This window comes from Macrosteles quadrilineatus, unplaced genomic scaffold (assembly GCF_028750875.1).
Source record: "Macrosteles quadrilineatus isolate MER2022 unplaced genomic scaffold, UCM_ALF_1.0 Scaffold_5__1_contigs__length_97177068, whole genome shotgun sequence".
Classification (NCBI taxonomy): domain Eukaryota; kingdom Metazoa; phylum Arthropoda; class Insecta; order Hemiptera; family Cicadellidae; genus Macrosteles; species Macrosteles quadrilineatus.
In genome coordinates, this window is record NW_026542598.1 from 23085112 (window position 1) to 23097931 (window position 12820).

The 12820-nt window shown below is 36.7% G+C and overlaps 1 long non-coding RNA gene across 1 annotated transcript; it reads left to right on the forward strand.

Annotated features, from left to right (window-relative positions):
• Positions 1-4426: 4426 nt before the first annotated feature.
• Positions 4427-7951, forward strand: LOC128994647 (uncharacterized). The gene is made up of 4 exons (XR_008490909.1): positions 4427-4760; positions 5607-5772; positions 6107-6217; positions 7875-7951. It is a non-coding gene; the product is annotated as an uncharacterized LOC128994647 (long non-coding RNA).
• The last annotated feature ends 4869 nt before the right edge of the window (positions 7952-12820 follow it).

Consider the following 12820-nt stretch of genomic DNA (forward strand, 5'->3'; position numbering starts at 1 on the left):
ATTCGGTTTGGTTTTGCTAAAGGATTGTTTATACAACCTGACCACTAATTGACGGCAGCACAATTTTAATTAAGATAAAACTTCGAAATTTTTTTTTAACTGGTACCAATGAGCCACTCTCATTCTAGTATTCCAGTCTTAAATTTTATTTATTCCTTCTATTCTATTCAGTATTTTTTTGTTGTAATAGTTAATACGGCATGAAAGGTGTCATAGTTTATAATAAGTGGCATATTTTGTTGTTTCTTGGTTAAATGTTTTGGTAAAGTACAGAAATCAGTAATTAAATGAGTTGACTTGGTTTAAATGTGTGTGTATGAACAGAGTAGGTAACACAGAAATTGTTGACAACTGCACACTTTGTTGGCACAATTCAACTAAAATATTTCTATTCCAACTTGTTTCGACATTGTAATTATGACGTATGTATATTCAAAATCAATGGTAGCATTCCACATAAATCAGTTGGTAGCAGTCCGAATGCCTGTGGCAACCATCGATGTATTATAACATTATACATCGATGGTGGCAACTAACCTATAAACCCTAACCTAAACCTACAACCTACAGTATAACCATAACCTAAATGTGTTCCTGTAACACATGTTTGACACATTAGTCAGCTGGTCCACGGCCGAGCCTTGGGCTCAACTGTTAAATATCCAATTATCTTGGATTTAGTGCTAATAGGATATTTAGAGCCGCGCTATTGCTGCTAACTAGATCACAATTTAGTGAACGCTGCTATAAACTATGAACGGTCGCCTTTTATGCCTAACGGGGTGCGGAATAGGGAGGTTAGTAGAGGTGAGGACAGCGTTAATTGTTGTGGTACTTAACATTAACTGGCGTGTGGTTTGGTTGTAACTTAACATATGGTTGGTAGTTATTGAAGGCGGACTCCAGAACGATTCATTTTTAGAGGATCTACATAAAAATCGAAGTCCGAACATAGCACTGCATAGCAAATGTAAAATTTACTGACAATATTACCTTTTAATATGGAGAACCTCTAACTACTAAGACATTGGTTAAAGTTTTAGCCAGTTTTAGAATAAAATAAAAGTATTTTAATTGAGTCTCCGTCAGATTGTAATCACTTACTATAACTTTTATGGGTTAGAAAACTAACTTTCCTAGGGGAATATGGCATATTGGACGTTTTGCAGATTCTTTTGATGAATTTATTTTTGTAATCCACAACTGTAACCACCCATTAAACTGTAAAATAGATACTTTTTGGACCCTTTAAGATGTGCTTAAGTTTGCTTGACATTTATATTATTTATCTTATTAGTTGTTTATTAGGAAGACAGCTTTTTTTGTTACATTACAGTGCTACATTACTGGTAATTCGTACCAGTACTACGGTAAATTCATAATTGAGAAGAATTCGATTACACATGGGAACGATCGGGTGGCCTTTTTGCTCATTTTCTAATATTTTGATCCTTGGGACCTGAAAAGAACTGAATGTACTGTATAACATAACAGTCTATGCATATGCAATTTATGTAGCCTATACATTTATCGCAATGCTCGTTACAATTAAAATCCTAACTAACTGTTTTTGTTTACTCAAACCAATTAAATAAGTTCAGTAATTTTCTGAGTACCTACTTTTTTATCACTAAAGCCTATCCCAACACTAAGCGACTATGTGTGAGGTAATCTTAGTATGTTGGAAGACCTACTAATTCAGTGTAGCCTAAGTGTTGTCAAACATTTTCAGAAGCACACAAGTTACAGTATATGACTACAACCATGCGAGTGTGTTGCCCGTTGTTTTAATTTCTTGCCATTCATAAAAATTTTTAATTTTTATTTAAATTTGACTAAACCTTTACCATCGGTGCTCCAAATAAAAAGTTTTGATTTTGTAAGGCACCCGCCGTAAGTTACGTTCCTTTAACCCCACTCTAGCAACACACTTACGTCCATCTATCGTTATATAAAAAAAACCTTGTCAAAGTATAATCATTCTTTTGTAAGTTCAACCCATTTTATTAAATAGTGACTGTCCATCTAGTTTTTTAATCAGTTATTACTCTACTAAAATTGCATATACTTAGAGATTATCGAGTGATAATGTTAGATACCTTATAACAGTTAGCCACTTTCGAAACGCCTCCGCGTCAATTTGAGATGGTTAGAGGCAGATTATACAGTTTAATGTTCCCCATTTCATGCGTTGTTATTGGGAAGGAGCGTGACGACGTGCTATCGTTATGCCTTATAAGTCTTTTATTGGCTTGTAAAATTGGGTCCGATCGGTCTAGCCAACTAGTAGTAAATGTCAAACTAACTTGAGTTGATAATTTTTCAAATGCGTGTAAATTGCTTGATTGCGCTAGTCGATTTAATTTGCGGGAAAATATGCTAGTGATTAGCTTTAAGGCGTGTGATTATAAGAGCTCCGTTAACTTTAGGAATTAATCAACGAACTCACTTTAGTGAAATTAGGAAATAGGGAAAGATTAAAAAGCTATTCATTTCAAACCAGACACAAGAAACTTGATGGCATCTATTGGTTGTCTAGTAAATAAACAGTCAATAGTTGTTATTTTATGATCTGAAGGTTTAAGTGATGTTTGTTTTTGTTATTCTAGAGATTGCTTACATACCGGAGTTTGGTGCTCAAAAGGTTAATCACGCCAAAGCGCGGCCTCCATAGGTACTTGTAACGGAATAACGAAGGCGTTGCAAGCTGCAATAAATCACAGTTACAAGTCGCCGATTGACGGAACAGTTCCGATACGTTATCGGATCGCGCGATAACCCATGTGATTGTACCAGGTCCGACCCATTAACCGGAGATTCTATCAGATAATTGCTCGCTGGGGCGCGACGACGCGGTCATGTACCAGATGTCCTCTCCTCTTGCGACTGTTCCGAGTTGTGGTTGACTTCTTGTTAGTTATAGTTGTATTAAAGCGACTCAAGCGTCTATTTGGCTTTATTAATTCGTCAAGATACTATTGGAAATGTTTTATAAACGAGTACTTATACTTTTCTGTTTGTTTTAACACTGGACTTATGAAGATTAACTTTTAAATTGTGTAGGATTAAAATTTGCGTGGTTTGTTGACGAGGGTTATTCTTTATAGAGAATGTTCTGTTTTTGTGGGAAACCTATAAAGTTTGTCTTATAGATAGGCGTTCCCGAAATCTCATAGAACTTGATTGGTTCGCGTGATCACATAGCTTTTAGGGCCAACACTTCCCCACACCAGTCAGTGCTAGCAATAGTTTAAGCTCCAATTACAACAACAGCTTTTTCAGGTATGACACCGAGTCCAATCGAAACTATGTGTCACAACTTGAATTTAAATTCCGGCTCATGGATCCAGTTTCAGTTTACGTACCAGATAGGGCCAACAATATTTTTCCAGCAATAGTTGGCCTAGTCCCAGTGTCCTACTCTTCCAACCCCAATCCCAGCTTCAGGCTTGATCCTCAAGAGTAGTTTGAGCACAAGTTCCAGCTATGAACCAGTCAACTAATTCTAAGCTTTACCCCACATAGCACAGAATATTTATTTGATATCAAATAAACGTTCAATATATCAAACTATGTCAAATCAAAAATTTGATATTTATTTGATATTCATTTAATGTTCAAAATGTCAAAGTCAAACAATGTCAAACTTTGAATATTTATTGTATCTTCAAAATATCAAAGTCAAATAACATCAAATTTAGAATATTATCTAAATATTCTTAATGTTAAAAATTTGATTTTCTCTTTGAAAATTTCCAAATATACTAGTTTTAAAATTTTTTAGATTTAACTTTTTAAATTTTTTAGAGTAAAGAATTAGTCCCCAGCCTACAGGGGCCCATTTCATAATAAACTACAAGTTACAAGTTACAACTTGTAACTTGTTATTTCCATTAGATTTGCATTGGGCAATCAGCTGATTTACTAATAATATTAGTTTGTACTTTATTATGAAATGGGCCCCAGTTTGTAACATGGAGGTCGAAGGTCAATTATCTCAAAATAATTAATAATAGGAAGGAACACTGAACACTGTAATTTTTAATATTAATTAATGATGGATTTTGACTTTTCGCGGGGGGGGGGGGGTTGTTGGAACATCTGATATTTTTCTGAATCTAGGCTTACTACACATTTCAAGAAGAGTGAATAGGAAACACAGCTTTTTTAAAAGTTTTGTTTATTAATAAAAAAGTCAAACTCTTAACGATTGGCCTTATCATTTTATTTTTACTAGTAAATTAAACCAAACGTAAATTAAAATTTTTTTAAGTGTAATATAACTCTAAAAATATGTTAAGTATCTAGTTTGAGCTTGACTTGGCCCATTCGTATGAAAGGAAGAGAGGAAGACTGAAGACAAAACACCAACTTAATTAATTCTAACCTAACTCAGCAAACAAAACAAAACATTACAAAAAATCCGTCGCGCGACCAGTGGTGGCCAGTTTACTCACGGTGTGGATTTATTTATTTATTAACCAACAAATTGCCCATTTTGAGGGAAAGTACACGATTTATGTAAAATGTACCTATGACAACTAACTTGTTGAGTAGGCTACACAAGTAGTGAAAATAAACTATGGAAGCAACAAGAGTATCAAGATTCAAGAACAAGACATAACCTCAAATCAGTTAACTTAAGGGTGCTGATATTTTGTTTAGTGTGTGTCACTGTTAGTTTAGAGTTGTTATTTTTGTGACTGGGTATTGGCATAACCTACACCGAACATCTTTTCACGTTTTGATCCTTGGAGTATGTAAGTATAAGTCACTATACCTAGTAACATAGACGTATTTTAGGCCTTGGCCTTACCTAGACCTAAGTTAAGCTACTGTACAAATTAAATTGGCCAACTTATCATTCCTAATGCCTTAACTTAAGTATAAATAGATAAATCTGAAACCTCAAAATAGGCAATCTGTTTTAGAGGAAGTATTTTTCTGCATACTAATTAGGCCTAGGCGTAAGCTACTAAGTTAGGCGGCTTGCTTAGTTCTTACTGAACCAGTAGTTTATTTAGCTTCAAAGGGCAACTTCCGGATGAAAATAGTGTTCAATATATAGGCTAGTAAGTAGGACTAGCTTACTAGTTTACAAGGCAAATGGAATACCATACTGTGTTGTAATACCTTGTTAGGCTAATTTTGAAATATTACTAAGTTATGTGGGTTATATTTTACGTCAGTCACTAACTTAAGTTTATGTAAATTCACCATCAAGAATAAGTTAACTTAATTTAGGCTAGCCTAGGCCTAACATATTCTACCTCAACCAGGTTACAATTTACCGGTATTATAAAAGAAATAGCCTAGCCTATTTGAAATCCATTTTCCTTTTAAACTGAATTGGGGTACACTTCCGTATCTGTTGTCAAAAACAACTGAATGAACATAGGCTATAACGATCTATATTTTCATTCGGTTGTTTTTGACAACAGATACGAAAGTCTACCCCTGTATTGTCTCTTAGTCTTTTGTATTTTAGTTGTTGTCTGCTTCCTTTACCAACCAATGATTAGGCCTAACTAATCTTGATACATATTTAGGCCAGAGAAAGGTATGCATGAATTTAACTAAAAGTAGTTTTCTCTCCATTGTTTCAGTTGATAACTCTGCAGCTTTGGTGGAAGTTATTATTTGGTAGCAGTGAATAATTTGCCTACGGTACCAATTCTCCCGAGTGACAAAGTGGCTGTCTAGCAGCCTGTAGGCTGGGAAGGAGGAATACATTTTTCTTTTGCAATCTGCATCTGAAGCCAGCTATCTTGCGTAAGTTTTTTTTTTTATTTACAATCAGACATTAATAATAGGTAGACATACATATATTTCAATTAGGTTTTCTCAAAGTTAAAATAAGTTAAAATAAAGTTTCAATCTTAGGTGTTTTTATTTCAATTTTTCTGTTTGATACGCCATGACTGTGTATATGTCTTTTTTTCCATAACGGGTACAGTTCCGCAGAGAACCTGCGATATAAAAATATAAAATAGATTTCACTAACAATTTAATATGTGTACACCTAGTTGTAGGCTATCCTGGGTGTTGATCAGGAAAATTAAAATATATACAAATTCTAGTGCTAATACTAATCTCTTTTATACAGAGGCAGAACCGGTACGCAAGAACACTAGGATCGTGGTGTAATGGAAATATATGTTGTTGCTACTATAATCAAGAATTGGCTTCGCCCAGCAAAGTTTAGGATTGATGCAAGGTAAATTTATTGTGTTATTTATAATTTAGGTTAAAGAAAAGATTGCTTATCTAATTACCTAATATAGAACTTAAATTTTATTATAATTAACAGATTAGGCCGACATCTAACTACTGTGATGTTTTCTTTTCAAATTGTGAATTTTCAGTGACAGGCTATGCAAATGAGAAAAACTTAATCTGCGGTTTTATCCATCTCTTTTTTCTTTATTGTCAAGAACTCAATGCCTTATCGACAAATTTAATTATAAAGTACAGGTATAGTAAAAAAATAGGTCTTAAAAATGCCTAACGAAGGGGTCTCCAACCTACAGCCTGTGGGCTACATCCGGCCCTCGTGCAGTTTTATTCCAGCCAGCAGAAAGCCAGCATACGTTTTTGAAAATTATTATTTTTTATAGCAAACACCAATTATATTCTCCCACGATTGCGTAAACACGTGTGGTCAGGTGGTCTCAGCTATATCGTGATCATCTCCCGTGATCTCGCCAAGACTCACGAGCATATTATACTGCAGTCTCGACGGTGCCGTGACTGTCTTTTGCAATCCCAGCAACACCCTTCATTGTTGACCGTGATTTCCTTGAGGTGTAAAAAGAGAACTTTGTCAATGAATGCAGGCTCAGCCATGGGATATTTATTTACCTCGCGGCTCATACCATAATTAAGAGCAATTAACTGTCTCTTCCCCATTCAACAAAATTTGTGTACAATACCCTGTCTCCAAGTTGGCAGGTTAACGTATTTAAATAGGAACATAGTAAATGTCTCTCACTTGCTAATTTTTTCTCAATAGGCCTAGGGGAATATTAGTAGTAGTCAAGTAGCGGCAGATTAATTTAAATATATATATTTTTAATTGATCCTAATTGGCAGAACTACAAATTGAAATCTTAAACTAGCTGACATTTTAAGTGTCAAATTTTATAGCCTATTCTCACTAAAAAATCATTGAACTTTTTGTCAAAGATTTAGCTTAGAATGTGATTACTTCTTAATTGCACATCTTTCGTTAGAATTAGAGGCATTTATAATTTTATTTTATGAACAGAACTATATTTTAGATTATTAAAAAAGGAAACTATGTAGTTTATTTGTTTATGGATAGATTTTGATAAAATTTGGCAAACTTATTTACTTTATCCTATACTATTGACGTATGCTCAAAAAAACTTTTTATACCTTCTCCATGGCTGCAAACCTAACCTTGTTAAATCTAATCTTCATTCAATTTTTATCTTGTATATTATTTTTATATTATCAGCAAGTTAGGTTAGCTTATGACAGTTTAATTTTATAATAGAATGCTCTCATTTTGTCCGTAGTAAACCTTAATTCAATTTTTTCACAATCAGCAAGTTTGGCTAATTTGGTTAAGTTACGACATTTTAATTTTATAATAGAATGCTCTCATTTCGTCCGTATCACAAAAAGCCTTTACCTTGTGGTTGTGACAAACGACAACTACAATCGCATCGATAGTAGATGATGTTGTGATTCGATAGAGTAGCGAACAATTAACGTTAGTCGCTAAATCGGTGGCGTTTTTAGACAAAAAAGTGCTCATCGAGGAAAAAGGGTTGGAGACCCCTTGTCTAACATATTATATTTTATCTATAGCTGTCTTAGAAAATAACTCTGTTGAACCTCTTTTACAGGAACAATAGAAAACTCAAGAAGGCCATTTGGGAGATGAAGAAGACCAGAATTATTTTTTTTGTAAATTGTACATATCTTTTTTATAATTGTGTTTAAATAATTTTTAATTAAACTTATTTTATCATACAAACAAAGTTTTTTCTTTAAAATGTTTTCCTTGAATGCAATTTTGTTTTAAACAAATATGTTTTGTGATACTTTTGTTAATGTTTTGTCAAATAAGAAATATATATATATATTTACATTTTTGGGTCACCCAAGAACTTTAACAAACTACCTATAACTTCAGAATAATAAGTCAAATCAAGGCAAGAACAGTAAAGAAGTCTGAACTGATATTATTTTAATCGCCATGAAATTTGAAATGTGAAAAAATGCAACATAATTCTTCTAAACATATTTTACCAATAAATGAATGAGACATTTATTTGATATTCAATTTAATATTTATTTAATGTCAAATTAAGTGAGGTTGAACCTAAATTGACCATTTATTTGATATCAAATGAATGTTCGCGAATATTAATTTAATATTCGAATGTCAAAAATGTTATATCAATATTTATCACCATCATATTTAAAATGTGAATGTAAATTCAATCATATTCTCTTTATTATATTTTACCAATAAATTTATGAATGTCAAATTTGATATTTATTTTATATTCAATTTGAATATTTATTTGATGTAAAATTGAGTGACGTTTGAACCTAAATTGAACGTTTATTTGATATCAAACGAATGTTCGTGAATATCAATTTGATATTCAAATGTCAAAAATTTGATAGCTATTTGATATCAAATAAATATTCGGTGCTATGTGGGACGATAGGCCAGCGTCCCTACAACTCCCCCTACTCCAAATCCCATCTACATCTCCAGCTACTAGTAGCCGCGGAGTAACGGACCGTGACGCAAGAATCAATCGTCTCATTACGGTCTAATTACTCGCCTCGTTACGGTGACGTGCGTCACGTTTGCGTCACGTTTTGACGGACGCACTGCTGGCAAGGTCCGGCGGAAGAATGCAGTCCGTCACTTTGAGCCGCATACCACTGCTCGACGGTGATGTGTCTATACATGGTGGACGCTAGATCATGCGACGGCTGGTTATTAGTTGTCGGTCTTGTCCGATGTCCGATGTCGCTTGTCGCTGTCGGTCTCGGCTGCCACTATGTGGTTGTGATGTCCGATCTGTGCGACTAGGGTTGTTGTAGGGTGTGTTGTTTTTGTGGTTGTGTGGATAACATCTTGAAAGAATTTGCGTTTACTAACAAATGAAGTAAGTTGGGGGACGTGGTATTTTCCAAGAGAGGGTCGCCGCTATTTGAATTCGCCTGTGCAAATGAAAGAGACGGTAAATGAGAATTATTCAATGTACAATTCAATTCAATATTTGTCATGAGAGCCGAAGCCCCCTGACTACATACCCGGTACCTATCGTGAGACTTACCCGGGCCCCATGATGTAGGCCGAAGCTTACGCATCAACCTTTTGCACATCATGGGCGGATGACTTAAGGTCATCAGGCTCACCGGCTGCCGAAGCAGACCCTTCGGAAAGAGGGTTGCCCCTCAATCCTAACCAGGGTTTCCGGCTACTTGTTTAAGCGTCACTCCACCTGGGTTCCACTAGGTCGGGACCTAGAGGACCATAGTAGAGCGCCCCGACGCATTTAGTGCAAGTAACACTCGGGACCTATCTAATCCCTGACAGGCAAGCCCGCCAACGATAGCCAGAAGGAAGGGGACCGTCAGCAGGCTGACGGGGGGAACCCCAACCTCCCATTTACACCACTACCCGATCGAGGCCTTACCCAGTTGCTGGGAAACCAGGGATAACCAGAGCGATAGATCCCCAGATACCCCTGGCGGGCTCGGACCCAGCACCCGATCTACTTCGTTTGCCCGTCAGACCCAACATCACTGCCAGGCCATCAGGGTTTCCCAAAAGGAGGCAGGTATAGAAGTGGGACCCACCCGGATGAACCTATCCACCAGAGGTGGCGACACCCTTGACTCAATTGAGGTTCCGGGAAGAACCCCCCACACTCAAGATAACCATACCGTCCGTGCTCAGAGACAGGGATTGGTTTGCATAAGTGCCTACAAACCGTTACCCTCACACTGCGGAAAGTTACGTTGCCCTTGAGTGTCCCCGTGAGCTACGGGTACTTGCCCGTTTTCACCTCCAGGAAAGGCTACTTCCAAAGTCGAGGATTTGCCACACTGAATGCTGGTCGCACACAACAAGCAGGCCGAAACCCAAAGAACCACAGACACAGGTAGGTTAGAGAATATGATGCACTTCCATCTCTCCTAGAGCTAAACACCCCTCCATCCTGGATAAAGGAATGTCACTGGGACCCAATGCCCAGTCGTCCATGTCTGTGGCCTACTTGAAAATGCCGATACCAACACCGAGCAGTTACCTCCCCTTTGGGGGCTAGGTTTTTCACCTCCCAGGACGAGGCTACTTCCAAAGTCGAGGATATGCCTCACAAAATGTCAGTCGAACACAACAGGTAGGACGAGCCCGAAGAACTCAAGTCACAACCACAAGCTACAGGCAGGTGAAAGATCTATGAACTTAATCAACACTAGCAGAGCTGAACACCCCACCACCCTGAATGGAGGAAATGTCACTGGGAACTCTCACTTTGGGTACAACCCAAAGAGGCTGGCTTGCCCAGTCGTCCATAGCTTGTGGCCTACCTGAAGTGCCGGTTCCAACACCGGGCAATTACCTCCCCTCTGGGAGAGCTAGGGTCCGCGTGGTCGCCAGGCCACGTACCCACGCAAGCGTGGGCCCCCTGCGGGTTCATGAATCGTTTTAATAACATTAGATAAAGTAAAAACACATAAATAAACTAAAAACAAATATAAAACGTTATTATTGTGGTGGCCATTAGGCCTACCTAACCTAATTCGATTATAACAGCGTAGATTTGGATATTGGAGGCCCTCTAATCGTTAAAGGACCCGTGAGTCGTCTGACGTCTGTTTGTTTAATATGTTTATAAATATAACTATTCAAAATTCAGGACGTCAAACTAAAAGAATTTCATTTGATGTGCGTGCTTTTAATTTATAATTAGTCCCCGTACCCCGACTCACTGGGAAGTGGGTGTGCGTCCAATGCAGAGCAGGCAAACTCAGTGCATCGTTCCTATCAATAAACTTAATCGAAACAGCAAAAAATCATATACGATATTTCACCTCTTGAATTAAATTAAGGTAATAAATCTGTAACAAAATTCGAAATTGCACAAATACACTATAAATGATCCATAAATATCAAGAACCTTACGTTTACGTAATCATAACAGCCAACCACGGCTTAAGGTGTTTTTGCATCAAATTTGTACGAGAGAGACTACTAGTTTCATATCCTTGTTGTGCTAAACTTAAACCTAGACATGAGAGACGAAGACAGAAACATATTTTATCTCTAGGCTTGATAGCTGGAAGGAATCAATTAGGACATGATTGCTCTTGTAAATTATACGTTGGTCATTCAAGAGAGGGAAATGCGTTTTTTATCTAATTGACATTTATTACGACTCTAGGGTGGTCATTGGTTTGTCCAGTGGCTACTCTATGTCCAGCAAGTGACTTAGATTGCTCACTGTCGTGTATAGCCTACGCTTCGGTTATTAGCTGCTAATGTTTCTCTCGGCATTTGCCTATCATTCTATGGCACGGCCTTGAAGTCAGGTTGATTTAATTTAGTGTAGTTCAAGAGCAGCAAAGTGTCATGTATGAACACGTTCATGATGACGAGTGTGTAATTAAATCATATCACATATTTTCTAGCCTACACAGGATTTAAGCGCAACGCCATTTATACCGAGAGACTCTGTTTAAGGGCAAAACTATAGCTCATAATTTGGCATCCCCGATTTGTGATTTCTTTACTTCATAGCCGATTAGCTGATATGCATTGCTACATTGTTGTCGTAATGGTTTACTATATATACATATTTGAACGTTGCCTATTACAACATAAACATTACAATATGCGAATATTTAATAATCAGCTGATACATTACTTAAAACACAGCTGAATAACATTGAAGAAAGTCTCGTGACGTTTTGTAGCTATTTTATTTAGAGTCTTTATTTTCATATGACTCCAGACAAACGGATGACTAAGCACATGCGGTGTTAAAACAAGTTAGTTTGTCCGGATACAACCACCGTATACCAGAAAACAATCCACTAATGGGACCAGGACGGTTCGGATACCCTGTATATTGTCTATTTTAAAGTAGCCGTTTCAGTTCTTAGAATTGAAAAGTTTCACGTGGTTTCACATAACAGCATTGTTTTACTTTCATAAAAGCACAGTTTTACCATTGACTATAGTCAATGGTTTTACTCAAACCAAGGCTCAATGATTGAGAGAGAAGAAGTAAAATTGTAATGATTCCAACTTCAACTAATCAGCTGTTCAGGCAAATTTAATTGTTCAGTGGTGCAATTAGTGTTTGGTATACAATGTTACGTCGCATCACTTGAGAGGCAATGAGAGGTTATAAACGAAAACACAACCTCTCTTAGAAGTTATGAATAGTGATTTTTAGTTGTCATAGGTAAATTATTGTACGCAACTCGCGTAAATAGTGTTAACGACACTCGTAGAAGTTTTTAAGGCACGTGCCAATTAGAACATAATTAATTGTAATTAGAAACATTGGAAAAATAACCCTTTAACATAGATGGTTTACTACTTAGCAAATAAGATGTAGGATTTGCGATACAAGATGCAGTCGTAACAACCCACTCTTACATATCACATCTGATCAAGCGAATACATTATCTCAGATTACACTGAGAACAAATTAATGCTGACAAGCTTAGTGTGGGATGGGCTGAGGTGGATTACAATTAACTGGCATCGCGGGCCCTGTCAATCTCCTCAGTGATGGACACTAATATCTGT